General features: G+C 36.9%; 1 protein-coding gene across 1 annotated transcript in view; it reads right to left on the reverse strand.

Annotated features, from left to right (window-relative positions):
- The window catches only part of naa38 (N-alpha-acetyltransferase 38, NatC auxiliary subunit), a 94053-nt gene that overhangs the window by 1218 nt on the left and 68951 nt on the right, over positions 1 to 23884 (reverse strand). The window lies entirely within an intron of this gene.

Below are 23884 nucleotides of genomic sequence, written 5' to 3' on the forward strand. Positions count from 1 at the left end.
GGCATTTATAAAATGGTTCTTTTCTGAGTGACATACACAAAACTAAAGACTCATAACTCCAAAACTATAGCAAGGAGAGTCAAAAGGTAGGTATCGTTTGATAGAACACTTTTTACATTTTTAGAAAATATACATTAGATTAGGACATTCTCCTGCTGAGAAACTGCTGATAAAAGACAATATATCATTTTTTTTGGTCCCACTTTATATTAAGTGGCCCTAATACCTGTGAACTTACATGGTACCTAGATATGTACTTAGTATGTAACTACAGTGTAAATACACATTGGTACATAGTATTTACAACTGTAATATTTGTGTAACTACACATATGTAACAACCCACGGAAAGGTATGTGTAAGTACAAATGTGTAACAGGACATTGGTAACAACACTTTTTCCACTAAAGTAAGTACACATGTGTAACAGGCATTATGTAACTACATTTTGTAACAACAATATGTATTCACACAAGTTGTTCCACTTCCACACGCAGTCTTCCATACTGTAGTTACCAGTTAAGAACACACTGAAACCATGATGATTCCTATGTGTATACCATGTATTTACTATATGACCGGCAGGACTTTTGTTGAATTACAGCTAAAGTTTTCCCTTATGGTACCAGTGTTCTTACATGGTAACTCCTCAGGAACTCTGCACTTAATATAAAGTGTAAAATGGTCATAACTTACTGTGTATTATGCAAAACCCAACCCTGTGCAACACTGTATTAACAGTGTACTTACATGGTAACTCCTCAGGAACTGTCCACTTAATATAAAGTGTAAAATGGTCATAACTTACTGTGTATTATGCAAAACCCAAACCTCTGTGCAACTGTACTAACAGTGTACATACATGGTAACTCCTCAGGAACTGTCCACTTAATATAAAGTGTAAAATGGTCATAACTTACTGTGTATTATGCAAAACCCAAACCTCTGTGCAACTGTACTAACAGTGTACATACATGGTAACTCCTCAGGAACTGTCCACTTAATATAAAGTGTAAAATGGTCATAACTTACTGTGTATTATGCAAAACCCAAACCTCTGTGCAACTGTACTAACAGTGTACTTACATGGTAACTCCTCAGGAACTGTCCACTTAATATAAAGTGTAAAATGGTCATAACTTACTGTGTATTATGCAAAACCCAAACCTCTGTGCAACTGTACTAACAGTGTACATACATGGTAACTCCTCAGGAACTGTCCACTTAATATAAAGTGTAAAATGGTCATAACTTACTGTGTATTATGCAAAACCCAAACCTCTGTGCAACTGTACTAACAGTGTACTAACATGGTAACTCCTCAGGAACTGTCCACTTAATATAAAGTGTAAAATGGTCATAACTTACTGTGTATTATGCAAAACCCAAACCTCTGTGCAACTGTACTAACAGTGTACTTACATGGTAACTCCTCAGGAACTGTCCACTTAATATAAAGTGTAAAATGGTCATAACTTACTGTGTATTATGCAAAACCCAAACCTCTGTGCAACTGTACTAACAGTGTACTTACATGGTAACTCCTCAGGAACTGTCCACTTAATATAAAGTGTAAAATGGTCATAACTTACTGTGTATTATGCAAAACCCAAACCTCTGTGCAACTGTACTAACAGTGTACTTACATGGTAACTCCTCAGGAACTGTCCACTTAATATAAAGTGTAAAATGGTCATAACTTACTGTGTATTATGCAAAACCCAAACCTCTGTGCAACTGTACTAACAGTGTACTTACATGGTAACTCCTCAGGAACTGTCCACTTAATATAAAGTGTAATTGTTAGGGTCATTGTTGTGTACCACAGTAAATACAACCACAAGGTTACATAGTGGATATTAAACTCTGAAATATAAATGTGATAGTTATGCTTTGATAGATTCTGGGATATTACGGCATAGCACTTTTAAAGATTTACTCTTTATTTTAGATTTTTTTTATTTGACATTGTGGTGACCTATTTGCCTTTACAGTAAATTACAGTGTTCTGTAAACAATAAACAAGAATAGCATACACTTTAAAACCTTAAAAATACCTTGTTTAATCGTTTAACCATTTTGTAGTATTTAGTTCATTTACCGTGAGACACAAAAAGCGTTTTCTCCAATAAAACACAACATAAATTCACAAAAAAACATAAATTGTATTAGCCTGATGTAAATGTAATCCAAATCTTTAGAATCCATACGTTGTTTGCAAGAAACAGATCCAAATTCAGCCCTTTATGATCTTCATCTCCATTTCTCAGCAGCGACCGCAAACGTCAAATCCCGCGCTCAGGCGCGCTGGTGATGAATTCAAATTCAAAAAATGCGCCTTCAAGAAGCGTTACGACATGTTTTACGGCCGTGATGTCAAACGCTCATTGGCTCTCGCCTGCTTCGTCACAGATTGCGACATGCCGTGTTTCAGTCGGTGTAGTACATTTGAAATGGAGAAGCGCGCGCGCCTTCACCATTGCCTTCACAGAGCGAACCGAAACCGGATTAACATTTTCATGGATTAATAATTTATACTCTGATCTGTACCTCATACACAACTGTTATAATACTGCCAGAGAGGACTGCGGCTCAGCGGCTGCAACGCATCATCATGTGAACGACGTCTTTTGGTACCGTTTTTTTTAACATTTTTCGCAATAAACAAATTATTGTGAAATTTATAACGTTACTTGTCTGTCTGTTATGTTTTTATTTTCTGCATAAGTGTAACGTTAGCCTACGTAGTTTTAAGGAATGGTTATGGGTAGGTTTAGGGGTATGAGTAGGATTAGTGGCTCAAAATATATTTTAATGCTATTGTTAATAAAACTATGAGAGGTTTGGGTTTGCTGAGATGGTCTCTCTTATGACCGTTTTACACTTTAAATTAAGTGGACAGTTCCTGAGGAGTTACCATGTAAATACACTGTTAATACAGTTGCACAGAGGTTTGGGTTTTGCATAAAACACAGTAAGTAATGACCGTTTTACACTTTATATTAAGTGGACAGTTCCTGAGGAGTTACCATGTATGTACACTGTTAGTACAGTTGCACAGAGGTTTGGGTTTTGCATAATACACAGTAAGTAATGACCATTTTACACTTTATATTAAGTGGACAGTTCCTGAGGAGTTATCATGTAAGTACACTGTTAGTACAGTTGCACAGAGGTTTGGGTTTTGCATAATACACTGTAAGTAATGACCATTTTACACTTTATATTAAGTGGACAGTTCCTGAGGAGTTACCATGTAAGTACACTGTTAGTACAGTTGCACAGAGGTTTGGGTTTTGCATAATACACAGTAAGTAATGACCATTTTACACTTTATATTAAGTGGACAGTTCCTGAGGAGTTACCATGTAAGTACACTGTTAGTACAGTTGCACAGAGGTTTGGGTTTTGCATAATACACAGAAAGTTACGACCATTTTACACTTTATATTAAGTGGACAGTTCCTGAGGAGTTACCATGTAAGTACACTGTTAGTACAGTTGCACAGAGGTTTGGGTTTTGCATAATACACAGTAAGTTATGACCATTTTACACTTTATATTAAGTGGACAGTTCCTGAGGAGTTACCATGTAAGTACACTGTTAATACAGTGTTGCACAGGGTTGGGTTTTGCATAATACACAGTAAGTTATGACCATTTTACACTTTATATTAAGTGGACAGTTCCTGAGGAGTTATCATGTATGTACACTGGTACCACAAGGGAAAACTTTAGCTGCAATTCAACATAAGTCCTGCCGGTCATATAGTAAATACATGGTATACACATAGGAATCATCATGGTTTCAGTGTGTTCTTAACTGGTAACTACAGTATGGAAGACTGCGTGTGGAAGTGGAACAACTTGTGTGAATACATATTGTTGTTACAAAATGTAGTTACATAATGCCTGTTACACATGTGTACTTACTTTAGTGGAAAAAGTGTTGTTACCAATGTCCTGTTACACATTTGTACTTACACATACCTTTCCGTGGGTTGTTACATATGTGTAGTTACACAAATATTACAGTTGTAAATACTATGTACCAATGTGTATTTACACTGTAGTTACATACTAAGTACATATCTAGGTACCATGTAAGTTCACAGGTATTAGGGCCACTTAATATAAAGTGGGACCTTTTTTTTTATTTTTATTTTGCATATCTTTCTTATTTGACATGCAATAACTCAGGAAGGAAATAAGGTAGGAGGAAAATTCTTTTTTGGTGAAGTCCTTCAACATGTGAGCTGCATCTGGATCAAATTTGGTGGTGATTGCATAAAGTAATCAAAAGTTACAGCACTTGGAAGCAAAATAGCCTTTTGTTCAGTCATTGACGCCCTCTAATGGACATTTTTAAAATTGTTCCTTGTGATCAACGCAATAGATTATGTTAATTTTGGGCTCATTTTAATCATAATATGCTGTAAAAAAATATGTGCCATTTTCAATGATCTGTGAATGTTTCATGAGCTGTATGGTGTTTTTGACACATTGCAGTACTTAGTACAAAAATGAAAAAGTATTTTATAGATTATGAAAAAGAGAAATTCTATTTATCAGCAAACTTAGCACTACTTAGGAGTTAATCACACTGGCTACATTCATTGTAAAGTTCAGTCTTTCAAATGGCACCTATTTTGTCTTGATCAATGCAGTATTTTTGAAAAATATGATTTTATGATTTTATGAAAAATATGATTATGAATTTTCTCGCAGCTAAGTATACTCTGGTTTAGAGGGACTACTCAGCACTCATTAAGAGTTGATCGAAGTGGTTAGATGCATTAGAAAGCTGAGTTTTTGTGTTGTTCTATTCAGTGGCTGCTTAGTAATTTGATTATGATTTTTTTTTTTTTCACGGGTGGGTGTACCGCTGGCAGTACACTTCAGGTTTAAGGGGTTAAAAGCACTTTTTTGTATTTTTTTGCCACTAGAGGCCGTTTAACCCTTAATGCGATCCGGCCTCTCATTTGCTCAAAACAGTGCCTGGTGGCTCGAACGCAAACCATGAAATAGGTTCCAAGGTACAAGCCTTCAAAGATTTATAACACAGAATTTTTTTTATCGCTTCCGCGTAGCCACGTGAGCCGGAATTATCCCTGCAACGTTTTATCTGTACAGAGGTAAAGGGAAGGAGGCCTTCACAGGGGAGAGACTAGTTGACACTTCAGGACTGCGTTGTTGTCGTGTCCAGGTGCAGTTCCTTCATCAGATCCGGATACGGCCTGGATCCGGCGAAATGCGGTAAACCTCGGGATAAACAGAGAGACTAATATTAGCGTAGACGCCATCCTTATGATGTAACAAGTACATCAGGATTAATGGAAAGTGTTCCCGGTTCCGGCTGACCTAATCTATGCAGCCTAACATTGAATTATAGAAGTCTATAATGTGTTATCTGTATGCTGGGTCAAAGAGATTTGTTTTTAGTCTAGATTTGAACTGACAGAGTGTGTCTGCTTCCCGGACAATGTTAGGAAGACTGTTCCAAAGTTTTGGTGCTAAATAGGAAAAGGGTCTACCGCCAGTAGTCGATTTTGATATTCTAAGTATTATCAATTTTGAGATCGCAATAGACGTGATAGACTATAATGCGTTAAGAGCTCACTAAAGTACTGGGGAGCTAAACCAATTACTGCTTTGTAAGTAATCAGCAATATTTAAAAATGTATACAATGTTTAATAGGGAGCCAATGCAGTGTTGACAGAACCGGGCTAATATGGTCATACTTCCTGGTTCTGGTAAGAACTCTAGCTGCTGCGTTTTGGACCAGCTGTAGTTTGTTTATTACGCGTGCAGGGCAACCACCCATAATAGCATTACAATAATCTAGCCTTGATGTCATGAACGCATGAACTAACTGTTCCGCATTTGTCATTGAGACCATATGACGTAATTTAGATATATTTGTAAGATGGAAAAAAGGTTTTAAAGACACTAGACACATGACTTTCAAATAAAAGATTGCTATTAAAGAGCACACCCAGGTTCCTAACCGACGACGAAGACTTGACTGAGCAGCCATCAATTGTTAGACAGTATTCTATGTTAGTATGTGAGGAAGTTTTTTGTCCAATAATAAGAATCTCTGGGTTTTTTTTTTCAGAATTAAGTAGTAGGAAATTACTAGTCATCCAGTTTTTTATATCAGCTATGCATTCCGTTAATTTTGTGAATTGGTAAGTTTCGTCAGGGCGTGAAGAAATATAGAGCTGAGTATCATTAGCATAACAGTGAAAACTAATGCCATGCTTCCAAATGATATCTCCTAAGGGTAGCATGTACAGAGTGAACAGCAACGGTCCTAGTACTGAGCCTTGTGGTACGCCATACTGAACTTTTGATCGATAAGACATCTCTTAATTTACTGCTACAAACTGATAACGGTCAGATAAGTATGATTTAAACCATGATAATGCAATTCCACTAATGCCAACTTAATTTTCAAATCTATTTAAAAGAATGTTGAGGTCAATGGTATCAAATGCACCACTAAGATCGAGTAACACTAATAGAGAGATACAACCACGATCCAATGATAAGAGCAAATCATTTGTGACTCTGATGAGAGCTGTCTCAGTACTATGGTACGGTCTAATTCTTCCTCTCCTATAGCAATGAATGAATCAAATTTTTCCCCAGGGAGACTACAATGCACTGCCTGATGCGATACTGTAGTAGACGGTTGCATAGTTATAATTTTCTCCCTGATATTATCAATCTTGTAAGTAAAGAAGTTCATAAAGTCATTACTGCCTGTGCTGCTCAGAAACGTCTGAGGTTGAAGTTGTATTTTTCGTTAATTTAGCCACTGTTTCAAATAAATACCAAGGGTTTTGTTTATTTTCTTCTTACAGGGTTGAAAAATAAGCATATCTAGCAACTTTTAAGGCCTCTCTGTACACAATCGTGTAGTTTTGTTTCGTGTAGTTTTGTTTTCTTCCAGTTGCGCTGCATTTTTCTGGCTACTCTCTTAAGGGCCTGAGTGTGCTCGTTGTACCACGGCGTTGGACTATTTTCTTTAATCTTCTTTAAGCGCAAAGGAGCAACTGTGTCTAAAGTGCTGGAAAAGAGTGTCAAAAGTTTCTGTCGCAATATAGAGTTCTAAGCAATCAAATCGATTGCTGCTCGTGGATCGATTGCTCCGGTCTGCCTCGCTGTCTTGCTGCCGTATGGTTTGCGTCTGAAGGCTCCATATAGCTTTCCATTTTGAATCTCTATTTACTATCACTCCTTGTTTACATCGCTTAAATATATCGTACTCAGACAGAATTAGATAATATCAGATATCTGGTTGATGTCACATTGATCTGACTTCACTAGCTTTAATCTAAATCACTATCACTAGCCTTCCGCTAGCCTGTTAATCTGCCATCAGTGTTTGCCGTCTTTTTCTTGTTTTTTCGTGCTCGCGCCTTTTTCGAGTCCTTCAAACAACTGTGGCGAGTAAAAACAGTCAACAAACACGGTGAGTCATGTCTTCTCCTGTTGTCGTCACTTGCACTGCGTGTCACATGTATAGTATAGCATTCTCTGTCAGCGCCGAGGGCCTTACATGTGATAAATGCAGGGAGATAGTCAGGCTGACAGAGAAGATTTCAGAACTAGAGACACGCATCCAAACTTTAATCGAGGATAGTAAGAATGCAAGGGCTTTAGATACTGCTTTGGATGCGACTAGCTTAGTGAACTCTGTACATTGTTCGGTTCCGGCTGTAGAGCCCGTCCAGCAGGGCAACTGGGTGACCGTGAGACGCTATAGTCGCGGGACAAAACACCGCTCTTCCGTTCCGATTACATTAAACCGGTTCTCCCCACTCAGTATCCTGTTGAATGTGCCCTAGTTTTTGGCGATTTTATTACACGGAACGTGAAAAAAGAGACACCAGCCACCATAGTCACGTTTGCCGGGAGCCAGAGCACCTGACATCAAAGCAAATTTAAAAGTGCTGGCTAATATTAATTGTAAATTCTCTATTGAAATTAACATTAAAGAGGTGTGTGAACTTGCAAGTATGATGTCAGGCACTGTAATTTTCTCTGGCCCCCTTCCTGTTCGAAGGAGTGATGAGATAGTTAGTAGACTGTGCTCACTCAATGGCTGGCTGTCCGCAAAATAATTTAGGGTTCATAGACAATTGGAAAAGTTTTTGGGGCAGACCTGGGGCTCGTTCTTCGTACGTCGCTAACTCACTTAGCTGGATTTGATTGTTGGCAATTTGGCATGATCTTGGATTGTTTGGTTCTTCGACACTCATCCTGGACTTGCTGTTATAGTAACAGGTGCGCAAGCTTAAACCTGCTCGCGAGAAGGCTTATTTCATGTTAACAGGATTAGACCGCGGCTTTAAAAAGCGTGATAGTGTACTTTTTGAGAGATATAATTTTTCTCATGACTTGTGAGGATGTCGTTTACATCATTAATTTGTTGGAAACGCATAAATGTTCGACTCGGAGTCAGGCTTTAATAGTGCAGGCAAGTTACTATTGCGATTCTTATCCAGATTAGTGATATTTTATCAAATTTTAAAAAGGCAGTTGACAGACTAAAATCTCTTAGATGGTGTGTGACTATGTTCCATATCACAAATATGGCCAGGATCTGTGTATGACTCAAGAATTTTCAGAGATTTATGCACATTATTTGAACGTGGTAAGGAAAAATATAAATATCAAGCTCACTGTATTACATACACTTATGCTTATCCTAACAGAACTGAATTTTTCCATTATACAGGTGATTACAACAGGATCCTGCTTGGAGACAGGTGTTTTATGACCCCATTCCCTGACCCAAACCCCAGACCAGTTACAATGCCACTCTAGCCAGGACAAGGGCACACAATGAAGTGAACTTTAGCCAACTAAAGTGTCTGAAAAGTCTGAGGGTTGCACCTGACAGGGCCTGTGACATTGCATGGGCTATATTACACAAAATTGCACCATCAGAAAAAAATATAAAACATTTCATTAATGTTTAATAAAAGACAAGACAAATATGCTTAGTTCTTTGAGTTTTATTTTAATTGTTCTTTGTAAAGAAAAGCCAGTGATAGTCATCTTTTGCCTGCAATAAGAGATATTATGCAAAGTCAGCAATAGTACTCTGTGTGAAATAATATATTAGCACTTACTCTGAAGTTCCTATGAAGCAACTCTATTTCTAGTGCCAGTTTTTTTTTTCTTTAAGTTGTGAAGTATTTTCAAAATACTGTATTTTCTAGGGGTAGGGGTAAACCTGTCAACACATGGCTTATGCATCAAAAATTAAAAGGAAAAGTACAACACTGCCCACCTCTGCATCATGCTTTGTGCAGACTCTTCTGCAGATGTGGACTCCTGCAACTCATATTGCATTCAGAAATAATAGGTACTCAAGTGTAAATTAAGTAAAGTTATTTATGCACTTAAAAATGCCTGAGAGGGTTTCTTCACTGTCCTGTGCATTGGGGAAAAAATGGGCATTACAAAGTGTTGTACTTTCTTCCCTTTTGATGTAACGTTAGAAAAAGTCTTACTGCACATGCTTCAGCCACCACTTGCTTGGGAACAGGTAAAGGTGTTGTATTGGTGTATTGTTTAAAACTGCACAAAAGAGGAAAACACAATTTCATTACAATGAAGTACACTGGGGGGAAATGTGATCAATAACTCATGGCAACATATTTTTTTACATTAACTTTGTAGTTTCACAGTCACACATGTAGACTTTCACAAGTCAAAGCAATTCATTACTACTCAAGGTTTAACAGTTGATATGACTGGACAGCCATTTGGATTATAGGCCTACTTAATTTAATGCAGCAACAAATTATTTTACAGTGTACTAGGATCATTTAAAGTTCATTTACCAGCAGTGAAGGTGTTGGTCCTCCTGGCCTCTGGCTGTGGGTCTGAGGAAGAGCTGAACCCAGGGATGCCCTCCACAATGGGTAGGTTCACATTCAACCCAAGGGCCAGCTCTTCTGCCTGGGTATAATGTGGGGGTGCAGGATCACCACCTGTTTGTTTTTCTTTTCTTTTTTTTCTCAGCCTTTTTCTTGGTTGCTTTTATAAACAGGCAAACATTTATTAACAGTGCCTTTTTAAAAGAGATTAGTATAAGTAGTACAAATTACCATTATGTAGAATATTCTAGTACTTCACTTTTACTTGTTCCCATGTTCTAGTAGTGGGTGGTGACTCTGAGATTACAATGAACAAAGTTATTAATTATTTAGAAATTATTAAAATATAAAAATATATACTGTAATAAGTGATAAAAACATCTAACATGGCCACTACAAACTTAATTTGTCTGCTACTTTTTGCCAGCCCTCTCTCCTGGCTTTTGCACACTTTGAGGTGTTCCCTGGCGTTTTAATTAAGTTTTCAAATTCAGCATATCCTTCAAGCAATAACTCTTGCTCTGCTGCGGTGAAAAAATGAGCGCGCTCTTTGGCCACGGTGAGCAGCAAATAGCAGCGTTGCTGATCAATGTTTCTACTATCGATACATATCCCCTTTTAAACCAGCGCATGAACGCGCAATTATCTCAGATAACTCAATCCAGCTATACTAATCATAACCGGCAGGTGTGTTCGAAGAACCTATTTAGCCGGATCATGATGAGCACGATGATATTATCTTGGATGTCTCGTTTGATCTCGGATGTTTTAACCCTCTGGGGACCAAGAACGCGCCCGCGCGTTTTGCTGTTTTTTTTTCACATAGCAGCAACATAGACTTAAAATACTCCGTCATTTATGGTCATATAAATAAAATCAATACATGATTATAAACTATAGAGGGTCTTCTTTTTTTGTGTACACTCACATTAACATCAAAACCTTGTGCTTTTTTAAAAAATAAATAAAATAAACAGGGTGCGCTTTTAGCTCACTCTGTCTCCGCAAAAATCTTTCTGAAACATGTCTGGAAAGTTAACGGAAACTCAGCTAATACTTATCACACAAACATGAAACATACGTCTAAAGAACGCTTTAAATTTCTACTTTTAAATAAAACAATTCACATTTAAAACAAATATTCTCCTGCAGTGTAATCTGTATGAAACTAAGGAGAAGTACAGTTTCTCCTGTCTCAGCTCATTCTCGTTAATTTGTTCACACCCACTCGCAGAGCGCGCTATTCATAAGATAATGTGTTGAGGCCATTTGCAAAATAGATAAACGCCCCCAGGCAAATGCTAAACTCTGTAAACACACTATATTTTTTGTTCACCTGTAGTTTTACTGATACTTCATTCAAGGAGTAATGTCGCCAATTTAGATAAATGCTTTCATATAATGCAGAACAGAATGCAGCAAAAGAGAAACATTTACAGAAAAACACGATAAAACGTTTCGCCACCTGAGGTTATAACTTTAGCTCCCATACAAGGACACAATAATAGCAAGATAACGTTAGCGTCACGTTTCCCAGTGAGCATAAACAACGGCTCCGTCGTAAACAAATTTAGTCAAAGTTGTCAATAGGCTATGAATGAACATTCAAATTTATAAACAATTGGTGAAAACAATCATTCACACAAACTGTCGCTTTACTGTGAGTTTGCTTGATCATTTACAATAGAGATCGATAGCTATCTGCTAGAAACCCATAGTAATATGTTGTATTCACCAAAGTTAGCACTGACTAACTGGATTTACAAACTGGATTTACCCACCTGTCCAGCAAAAACAGAGCTACCTGAATGTCGGATTGGAAGCCCTTCTGCCGGCGGAGATGGTCGTGTGTCGGCCATATCAAACTTAAAGAGTTATAATTCTAACTTCCCTCTTCATGCTTCTCTCTCCTCCACACTCCCCTTCATGTGCACGCGCACTAACCCCACTCCCAAATCCTTCTTGTCGGTTATTGGCTGGACTGTAGCCAACTGTTTATGTTTCATGGAGCGGGTTGCCGCCGTTTGTTTTTGTTGCTGTTTGTGGAGCCTGGGCTGTCTACAGAGACCGCATTTTTTTACAGTGTGTTTAGGGGACAGGCAGCTAACGGATAGTGGAGCACCTTTAAAGAAGATTAAAGAAAATAGTCCAACGCTGTGGTACAACGAGCACACTCGGGCCCTTAACCCTCTGGGGACCAGAGTGTTTTTGGGGCCCTTTGGATGTTTTGACAGGCTCTGACATTTGTGCTTTTTTCAGTTGCTTATAAACATATTAATGGCACAGGTGAAATTAAACTCTATTTAGCACAAACAGGTCTACCATAATGTGTGAGCAACATGTATGTACATGTTTGTATTTTTGAGAGAATATTGTTTATGCGTGGTTATTGAAAAAACTAAAAAATAAAGTATTTGAAATAAGGACACAAAAAACATACTAAATATGAGTCCACAAGACTTTTGACTAATGTACGTTGTTGCCTAGAGTTTTTGCTTCAAAATGATCTGAAAATCATCCTTCTTATCATTCACATAAAACAATAGATTGTTTTAAATTGTGAAAAACATTTTTTTGTTTGCCAAGGCAATATGCGGATGGGCGGAACGGCCCAACCCCTATCATGAATAATTAAGTGGTTCTCAGACAGTGACCCTGCATAATAATGAGCCTTTCATTCAGGGGTGTCACACAAGAAAGAATGTAAGGACAATTTATATATATATATATATATATATTATATGTCATTGCATTCTTTCTTGTATATATATATATAGCCTACATGTATATATATACATATATATATATATATATATATATATATATATATATATATTGTCATTGCATTCTTTCTTGTATATATATATAGCCTACATGTATATATATATATATATATATATATATATATATACACACACACACACACACACACACATATATATATATATATATATATATATTTACAAACAATCAAAATATAAATGAAAGCCAGAAGCACATGTATATATATACATATATATATATATATATATATATATATATATATATATATATATATATATTGTCATTGCATTCTTTCTTGTATATATATATAGCCTACATGTATATATATATATATATATATATACACACACACACACACACACACATATATATATATATATATATATATATATTTACAAACAATCAAAATATAAATGAAAGCCAGAAGCACATTTTTAGTCATACCTGGAAACAAATCCTGGTCAAATGCTATATGGGCCATTCTACAGAATTGGTTCAAAGTTACAGTTGGAAACATCTTGAAAAGAAAATAGTCTTTTCCCATAAATGTCTTATAAAGTATTATTTTTTAAAGTAGACCAATACAATAAAAATAAACCAGTCGCATTTCAAAGTCGCTCGCGAAATGACCGCCAGGTGGCGCAAAGGGACATTTATCAAAACGTATGTGGGGCTAATGTCAATTAACAGTAAGGATGAAATTCTACAAGTTATGGTAATTTACAAATAAGCCTACAACAAACATTTATTTTTAAACAAATATTTTTAAATATGCAACATGTACGTTTAAACAACAAACAATACAATCTGAACCAGCGCTTCCTGTATTGAGACATGCAGCGCGTTTCAGTTACGATCCTGGTTCCAATGGCCTTAATACATTCACGGCTTTTTAAAATGTCACAAAGCGTTTTGAGATGGTTTTGAATGAAATATTGAAGTTTATAATTAGGGTATTTTGGCACACCACGCCGAGTGGCTATGCATTATTCTAAAATCTGGCTTTATTCTGGCATGTTGAATTAGAGTTTGACAAACGCGGCGGCGGCGCGTTCATTTGGATTTATTTTTCTCATAACAGCTAAAAGAACTTACTGCGTAATTGTTGGTCATACAGATAAGATATCATCTTTTAAAACTGTAAAAGGTCTACTTTTATTCATGTAGGCTAAAGTAGGCCTACACTCTCTGGCTAACGACAAAACGTTTTCTCGCTTATGTGAGAAACAAACGTTTGGGCATTTCCTCAGTGAGAAAATTCATAGCAGAGCGGTAGAACTGACGGTTCGATCATCAAGATGACATGGGTTCAAATCCCGAACAAACATGGTCTACTGCAAATTTTATATTTATTAATGCAGAGAGATTTGTCTAGCTCTAAAACTCTGTTACACCATACAGTTTTTTGGTTATATTTATAAAATAAAATTACCATGCATTTCCATTTTACACTATCGAACAGAACGACGTTGCATCTGTACCAATCGTACGAGGCTACCAATCATAATTTCAAAAGCAGTTCTGTAAAAAAAGTAATTTTACATATATAGCCTATATATATTTTTTTTTATTTTTTTTATTAGGCCTATTATTATTATTATTTTGATTCCCTACAACCTAGAGTTTTTAAAAACATGGTTTTAAGTAAAGTGTGATTTGCCAGGAGGGACGGGGATTTCCTTCTGGTCTAAACATCCCTGCTTCTGCTGAATTATTTGAATCCCCACACCCCTCCCTCCACAGCTAATCAATGCTATAGGCTACTTCACCAATAGACCATATCAAATATAAAATAGAGATATGCAACAAGCACGTTTAAACAACGACAAACAATAAAATCAAAACCAGCGTTTCAGTTGTTCATTAGTTCAAGTGGCCTTAATGCATGCACGGCTTTTCAAAATTTCACAAAGCGTTTTGAGATTATTTTGAATGAAATATTGAAGTTTATAATTAAGTGTTTTGGCAGACCACGCCGAGTGGCCCTATGCATTTTTCTAAAGTCGGGTTTTATTCGAACTTTTGCTAACGACAAAAACAGTTTATCTGTCGTCTCTGTCTCCGGGAACTGCGCGTCACAAAAATGAACCGAAAGCCACTTCAGCTCAGTCACTATAAGAAATCGGCTCTGTCTAAAGCCTTTAAATGTCTAAATATTCTGGCTAATAAATGTTATCTGATTATGTAATCCATATGAAAACGAGAGGTACAGAGGATGTACTCAAACATGTAGCCTGTAAGCGCTTCCCAATGAGAAAATGACAAGACAAGGGTGAAAATCTCGCTCTAATTAAATGTAGCAGGCTAAATCGCCCTGAATTAAAATGTAAAAACAGATCAAATAATGCATTTGTCGAAATGTTGCGATATTGTTTCATTTAAGTTCATAATTATTCAATACATGTTATTTAATTTAGCAGCATTACCACGAAGCACCGTGGTTCGATATTTATTTGAATAAAAAATAAAAATAAAAAAACTTAATTCACAAATTGCATGCCTGGTTGAAAGGATCCAAAGATCCCTGTAGACTTTAATATTGAGTTGAACATTTTGTTCATGAAAACAAATTAACATGCGTTTTTTCAGATTATATTTAGTTTTGCTTGGAAAAAGCTGGCCCAAACCAGTTTTATTTCATCAATTACTGAAATAATTAAATATTTAGTAATAAGCTTTTATGACAGAAATATCACTAGGCTACATGTAACTTAAATCATTTAATTCCTTCATTATCAACACTGTCTAGAATAGCGATTTAAGTGTGAATTGTGACTTCTCTTTGTGTTAAATCAGCCTCAGACTCCAATAGCCGGTGGGGGGTTGGAGGGACAGTTCAGTGCTGTATCGAGCGCGCAGGACAATAGGCATAGGTGTTAATGTTCCTCTTTCATATGGAGAGCGAGGGAGACTAAATAAACTTGTTAAAAAGAGATTCAGCGCGAGAGAGGCAAAGAAAAACGCATGTTTTAATTTAATTATGTTGCTTTGGACAATTTTCGTTTTGTAGGCCTACTGTTTTAATTGTTTAATATAGCTGTCATTTCTTTGGCAATACAAATTTAAAATGTCGCAAGAATAAGATTAGCCTAGTGTTTCTTATTTTGCATCGCAAAAGAAATAAACTCTAAACCCGATGCAACCCTGTTTTAAATAAAAAAAACTGTCCCGACACTTTATTTAAACCTTGAAATGTTCGAACTTGGTTTCAAACTTAAGTAATTTTAGTGTTCTTTTACATTACACAATAATTTAGCAGACTAAAGACGTGCTTCTTCATTTTCATTTTCTGATGCAATCGGCTGACAATCTTCCTTCATCAGTTTATGTCCTTTGTGCAGCGGCTGCGGTTCCAGGAATGTAGCAAATTTATGTTGTAATAATAATTAAACAAAACTCTTGACTTTAAATAAGTAAACAGTTATAAACAGTTAGCTATTTAAGCATCAAGAAGGTTAAACATAAACGCTGTAGGGCAACATCGGTTAACAACATGTATGCTACATTGAGATTCGATCCGAGTCGATTGAAGCTCCTCGAAGCTCGTGTTGTTGCGTTAACCACTGAGCTATCGTCTATACGTCTGTGACTGTTTTTATTGCAATGTTTTACTTTTTCATTATTTATTCAATTTCATTTCAGTAGCCTAATTTCAGTATTGTGATTATGAATTATTTTAACTACGTTTCACTTGTTGAATTCATCTGCTACCAGCTTTCAAACGCTCTGAATCAGTGCGGTGCGGCAGCAGATTACGCATTAGAGAGAATAAACAAACACTTTTCAGAGTCTATGATTGTAGCGCCTCTTGGCGGTAAAAGGCAGCAAATACACCCCACATTTTACCGCCGCGGTGGAACGGCTGATGTGGGCATTGTCATGGCTTGCCTCGACATTTGCGTTTGAATAGCGCGCGTCCTCCGTGGGCGTGTCAGATTAACGCGTAATGAAGTGTAATGAGCTGGGGAAAAAAAATCTGACAGCACTCTCTTTTCATACAGATTACATAAACTGAGAATATTTGTTTTTTATATAAATTACATCATTAAAAAGAAGAGAATTCAAGCTTCATAAAGAAAAACCTCTCGTGCCTGTATGACAAGTATTTGCAGAGTTAGAGTTAATTTTTCGGACGTGTTTCAGAATGGACTGCACTGACAGAGAGAAGGCAAAACTCGCATCATGTTTATTTTTCTTTATTTGACAAAAAGCACAAAACTTTGTTTTTATTGTGAGTATACAGAAAAATAATAGACAATTAACAGGATCGATTGATGTATAACACTTATATGTACGATCAAAATCAACAGAGTATTTTAAGTCTATTTTTCTGCTATGTGAAAAAAAAACGGCAAAACGCGCGGGCGCGTTTCTGGTCCCCAGAGGGTTAAGAGAGCAGCCAGAAAAATGGAGCGTAGCTGGAAGAAAACAAAATTAGACGTTTTTTGCATTTTGCACGATTGCGTACAGAAAGGCCTTAAAACATGCTAGATCTGCTTATTTTTCAACACTCTTAGAAGAAAACAAACACAACCCTAGGTATTTATTCGAAACAGTAGCTAAATTAACGAAAAATAAAACTTCAACACCGGACATTTTCAAACAGCACAGCAGTATTGACTTTATGATAAGGCTGGACAATAATTCAATATCAATATATATCACGATATATTTTTTTCAATAACGGTGATATGATTTTTAAACACATTTCTGATATTTCAATATACATTACAGGCATGGGGTACGTTTACATGCAACCAGATAATCCATTAGTAATTGGATTGACGGCTCGATCGGACTGAAAAGCCTTAATTTAAACACCTTAATCGATCTGATTGAGCTCGATGCGAATGAATTTCCGATCGAATTGAGAGCGGTGGTTTATTCCTTTTCTAATACGATCGAGAGGACATCTAAAACACTTGATCGGATTTAAAGCCGAAACTGAAAGGACTGCGCATGTGCAATGACGTTGAAATAGCGTATGTATGACGTGCGAACAAGCTGTTTTTCCTGTTTAAATAAAGTGTCATATAAATGAGCGTCCCGTCATTCTATAATTCTCATTTCACTCAGCATCTGTAAAGTGGAGCAGGACAACGTCCTACCAGTCCTTGTTTCAGACTCTCATCCACAGACGTCTGGTTTTGCGTGATAAATATGAGCAGAAGCACAACGGTTCATATGTTCATTGTCTCCAAATTATCACCAGAAATGGATATATATTAAGTCTGCTGTTTAAAACAAATAAAGAATCAATGTAGGAGAATAGTTATGTGCAAACAGCGGGAAACTTTGTCCAGTGAGCGCATGTCAAAAAATCTATTCCGATTTTAAGCTTAAAGCTTGTGACCCGATCACTTGTTTAGAGTTCATGTAAACACTACATTCAGATTCATCAATCGGAATGAATTCAGGGTGTCATCAACAGTCAAAATGTCCCTCGGCAACATGTGTTTTTGTTTGTTTTGTTGTGTGTTTTTTTTCTGCAGCAACTCTGAGTACTTTTCTTATTCTTTATCCTGGCTGAAGCACTTTTTTAGAATAATATAATCAACCTATGTTAGCCTATAGTTTAAAGTTAAAGATATTAATATTAATAATTTGAGTCTTATGTTTATTTGACAGTGATTTCACATGTCTTGTTTGTATGAAGGCTAAAATAAAAATAAAAATGGTACAAATAAATTATTGTTAATATTTTATTTCTAAAATATTTTATAGTTTTATAGGAGGAGGTTTCAGAGATTTGGCAAATTAATCTTTCAGAAGTGTATAGGTACAAACATTCATTGTGGGCGTTCTTGGCAGTTTTCCCTGAGGCTTTTATACTGTTCATATCGATATCGGAATTACATTGTGTCGAGCGAGATTAAGAAATATATCGTAATATACATTTTGGCCATATCGTCCAGCCCTACTTTATGAACTTATTTACTTACAAGATTGATAATATTAGAGAGAAAATTATAACTATGCAACCGTCTACTACAGTATCGCATCAGACAGTGCATTGTAGTCTCCCTGAGGAAAAATTCCATTCATTCATTGCTATAGGAGAGGAAGAATTTTGTAAACTTGTTAAATCATCTAAATCAACAACATGTATGTTAGACCCTATACCGACTAAGCTATTGAAAGAGATTCTTCCAGAGGTCATAGATCCTCTTCTTAATATCATTAATTCATCTTTGTCACTAGGATATGTACCGAAAACGTTTAAGATGGCTGTTATTAAACTTATTAAAAAAACGCAACTTGATCCTAGAGAATTAGTCAATTACAGTCCGATCTCGTGGCTTTCCAGCGGTGGCGACAACTGAGGGATCTCAAGGGGCTGAAAAGTGACTCCATGATGGCATTATTTCTGCTGGACAGGTAATCTCGCTGTTTACATTTTGATGGCATTTATTTTTTCATGAAGCATGTATCACTAGCACACGTAGCTACCTAATATAGCTACCTAACGTTACGTAGCATAACTAACGTTACACTGGCTTAGCTATGACAGTGTAACTTTGGTGTCGACTGTTATAACGTTACTGTTAGTGAGCCAGGGTTGAGACAATAAATAATCAATAGGCCTATCTGCAGTTGAAAGCTGTTTTGTTTAATTTCGCCAAATCTAACTTTAGGTTAAAAAGTTTAGGGGATCTATTTTTATACCTAGCTTTACCCTCTGCCAAAACTTTGTTCCTATGTTCACCGTGAACTCTACCTGCTCCGTTTTTTCACGTTTGGTTTGTTGTTATATGCTCTACATATGTTTACCTATGTCTTTATGTTGTATCTGTATGTGTTATACAATATATGTTGTGTGTGTGTGTTATATTATCTGGTGTCTGCAATGCAGTTGTGAGAAGGTGTTTGAGTGTATGTTTAGCACCAAATTTGGTGCTAAATAGGTGCTAAATAGGTGTTTAGCACCTATTTAGTAGGGGTGTGCCAAAAAATCGATTCACAGAAGAATCTAGATTCTCATTTGCAACGATTCAGAATCGATCTGAAATGTCCAAGAATCGATTTAATAAATAAATAAAATCAGCTGGCTGTTCGCCTCCATTTTTGTAACTATAGCCTATACGGGACGTCCGGATGTCATGCACGCAGCCGGTTTTTGAACGTGAGCGGCAAATCAGAGGAAGCAAATATGGATGCTTCTATGAAGCTTCTGATGCTTCTAAATATGATGCTTCTACATTCATTCTGCCGTGGCCGGCCGCCACACCTAAAATAATCCCGCCACGGCTGCAGCTTCTCAGTGAGGTCCGATATTAATGTGATTGTGTTATTGTTAAGCTAAAGGCATAATAAACATTGTAAAGCACCATAAAGTGTTCGCACTATATTCCAAGACTTCTAAAGTCATTCAAGAGCATAATGTGAGGTAAAAATGAATATTTAAGTCGTTAGTTAAAGTTAATGGAAACTCATCTCTCCTCAGTCATTCTCCATTCAGCATTCACACAGCGCGTCGCGTTATAGCGTTTTCTAAATCATAATCCTTTCTCCCGGGTGTCTGTTAGATTACAGCACTGGAGAGCGCTATGAATTGTTCTTCATGCGCACTGTAACTGAAATTTAAAACTGTTAAAAGAAAATGCTCAATAAACTGTTGCATATATATAATACATTAAGCATAGATAGACAGATATAATCTCTTCGCTTTGTGCTTTGAACTTTTCAATCCGGAGCGCTGCGCGCTGTGACTTCGCGTTGCTTCAAGTGCATCATTCTGCGCACGGGATGCGCATAATCGCTTTGCCGCTCTTATTCAAGCCTTTCATGTTATAATGTTATAATACTTAGGGGAGGTTTAAACACCTGGGGTAAGGGGGCGTGGCCAATGGGAATATCACTCATGGGCCACGCCCCCTCCCCCTGGCGAAATGGGCCTGCCACCACAGCTGGAAAAAATCCTAGAGGAAACACTGGTCTCCGTTTGTCATTCTGTATAGCAAAGCAGATGAGAGTAGATCATGATCAGAAACCCGATTAGAAATCATTATGGATAAAGTCGAATCGTTTTAAATCGAAAATCTTTTTGAATCGAAAATCGATTTTGAATCGAATTGTGGCCTCAAGAATCGGAATCGAATTGAATCGTGAGATGGTAAAAGATTCCCACCCCTACTATTTAGCACCAAAACTTTGGAACAGTCTTCCTACCATTGTCCGGGAAGCAGACACACTCTGTCAGTTCAAAGCTAGACTAAAAACACATCTCTTTGACCTAGCATACACATTATAGACTTCGATAATTCAATGTTAGGCTGCATAGATTAGGTCAGCCGGAACTGGGAACACTTCCCTTAAATCCAGATGTACTCGTTACATCATAAGAAGAATGGCATCTACGCTAACTTTAGTGTCTTTTTTTATCCCGAGGTTTTCCTGCAGCCTGCCGGATCCAGGCCGTATCCAGATCTGACGAAGGAGATTCGCCTGGACCCGATGACAATGCAGTGCTGAAGTGTCAACTATCCTCTCCCTATGGAGGATCCCTTTCCCACTCTACAGATAAAGCGTTGTTGAAAATCCGGGTCGCGTACCGAAGTGATAAAATAAAATTCTGTATCAAATTTATAGGCAAGACAAGTAGTTTGTTTAGGCATGGTTTGTAGGGAAATTACAAACCTGTGCACACATATTCAAACGAATATAACTATAGAATCAATTTTTAATGCGCATGTGAACGCCATCAGGTCACAGGTTCGCGTTTAAAGTCTGTTTAGAGAGAACGCCGTCGTCTTAGTGGCCCCTAATGTAATAACAAATGATAATTTTGCTGGAAGTGAATCAATCAAACCCAACTTTAGCCGGAAATAACATTATTCAAAATCGCTATAAAGCCAAAACAATCTCTGTTACCGTAAATTGTATGTTTATCTCTGTAAAGCTGCTTTGAAACAATCTCCATTGTTAAAAGCGCTATATAAATGAAGATGACTTGACTTGACTATGTTACTCAGTTTATCTGTAAACAATACATCAGAGCCAACAGTGCTTTCATCGTGGAAGCTCTTACATGGAAAACACCTGTATATGTTATGAATCTTACAAATTCACCTTCATCTCAGTGTAACTGATAGTAACGGCAAACGTGTATCAATGAAGCCATTTATAGCGTTGCCTTATATTGAGTTTGATTCGGTTACGAGCTAGTAAAATATTTTAAACTTTACCAGTATCGATATGCGAGCTTGATAGTGTGTACTAACAGCCATGTTAATCGTTTATATTCATACTGATAAAGTTAGTTATTAGGGGCCAAGCCCCAAAGGGGCTGAGGCACCTATTGTATATGTTAGTTTTCTTATTAGGGGCCAAGCCCCGAAGGGGCTGAGGCACCTTTTGTATCTGTTAGTTTTCTTATTATTATTCCGTAAATGGAAGTCTATGGCAGCCCTATGAACTGTAAGTAGGAAAATGATTAAATTTGGCACACTTGTAGTGATGCTAATGAATAGTAATTGGACCCATTTTTGACCCTCTAGGACCAACTCTATAGCGCCACCAGCAGTTCAAAAATTCAACATTGAAATGGTTATAACTTTTGAACCCTTTGATCTAGAGACATGAAACTTGGTACACCTGATTCCTCTCATCATTCTGATCACAACCAATACCTTACATTAACCCCCTGGGGTCGGCTATCGCGCCGGCGCGATTGTCTCGCTTTTTTTCTTATCAGTGCAAAAGAGACTCAAAATACTCGGTTGATTTTGATCTTACATATAAGTGTGATACATCATTAGATCCTGTTAAGTTTCTATTTTTTTGTGGATACTCACAATAAAAACAAAGTGTTGTGCTTTTCACCAAATAAAGAAAAACAAACATGATGCGAGGTCAGCGTTCTCTCTGTCAGTGAAGTCCATTCTGAAACGCGTCCTAAGATTAACTGTAACTCCGCGATTACTTGTCACACAGGCACGAGAGATTTTTCTTTATGAAGCTTGAATTCTCTTCTTTTAAATGAAGTAATTTATATAAAAAACAAATATTCTCAGTTTATGCAATCTGTATGAAAAGAGAGTGCTGTCAGTATTTTTTTCCCAGCTCATTACACTTCATTACGCGTTAATCTGACACGCCCACGGAGGACGCGCGCTATTCAAACGCAAATGTCGAGGCAAGCCATGACAATGCCCACATCAGCCGTTCCACCGCGGCGGTAAAATGTGTGGTGTATTTGCTGCCTTTTACCGCTAAGAGGCGCTACAGTCATAGACTCTGAAAAGTGTTCGTTTATTCCGGTTTATTCTCTCTAATGCGTAATCTGCTGCCGCACCGCGCTGATTCAGAGCGATTGAAAGCTGGTAGCAGATGAATTCAACAAGTGAAACGTAGTTAAAATAATTCATGATCACAATACTGAAATTAGGCTACTGAAATGTAATTGAATAAATAATGAAAACATTTAAACATCAAGGCTACATCAATGAGGCTTTACAACTTTAACAGCGTACAGACGGTAGCTCAGTGATCAACGCAACAACACGAGCTTCGAGGAGCTTCCTTCGACCCGAGATCGAATCTTAATGTAGCATACATGTTGTTAACCGATGTTGGCCTACAGCGTTTATATTTTACCACCTTGATGCTTAAATAGGTAACTGTTTATAACTGTTTACTTATTTAAAGTCAAGAGTTTTGTTTAATTATCATTACAACATATATTTGCTACATTCCTGTAGAACCGCAGCCGCTGCACAAACGACAAAAACTGATGAAGGAAGATTGTCAGCCGATTGCATCAGAAAATGAAAATGAAGAAGCTTGTCTTTAGTCTGCTAAATTATTGTGTAATGTAAAAGAACACTAAAATTACTTAAGTTTGAAACCAAGTTCGAACATTTCAAGGTTTAAATAAAGTGTCGGGACAGTTTTTTTTTATTTAAAACAGGGTTGCATCGGGTTTAGAGTTTATTTCTTTTGCGATGCAAAATAAGAAACACTAGGCTAATCTTATTCTTGCGACATTTTAAATTTGTATTGCCAAAGAAATTACAGCTAAATTAAACAATTAAAACAGTACAAAACGAAAATTGTCCAAAGAAACATAATTAAATTAAAAACATGCGTTTCTCTTTGCCTCTCTCGCGCTGGATCTCTTTTTAACAAGTTTATTTAGTCTCCCTCGCTGCGCGTGCCGCGTCTCTCTCGAAATTAAACATTTCAGGGTAAAAACACATCAT

The sequence above is a fragment of the Rhinichthys klamathensis genome, unplaced genomic scaffold (assembly GCF_029890125.1).
Source record: "Rhinichthys klamathensis goyatoka isolate OS25496 unplaced genomic scaffold, OSU_Roscu_1.1 h1tg000019l_1, whole genome shotgun sequence".
NCBI lineage: Eukaryota > Metazoa > Chordata > Actinopteri > Cypriniformes > Leuciscidae > Rhinichthys > Rhinichthys klamathensis.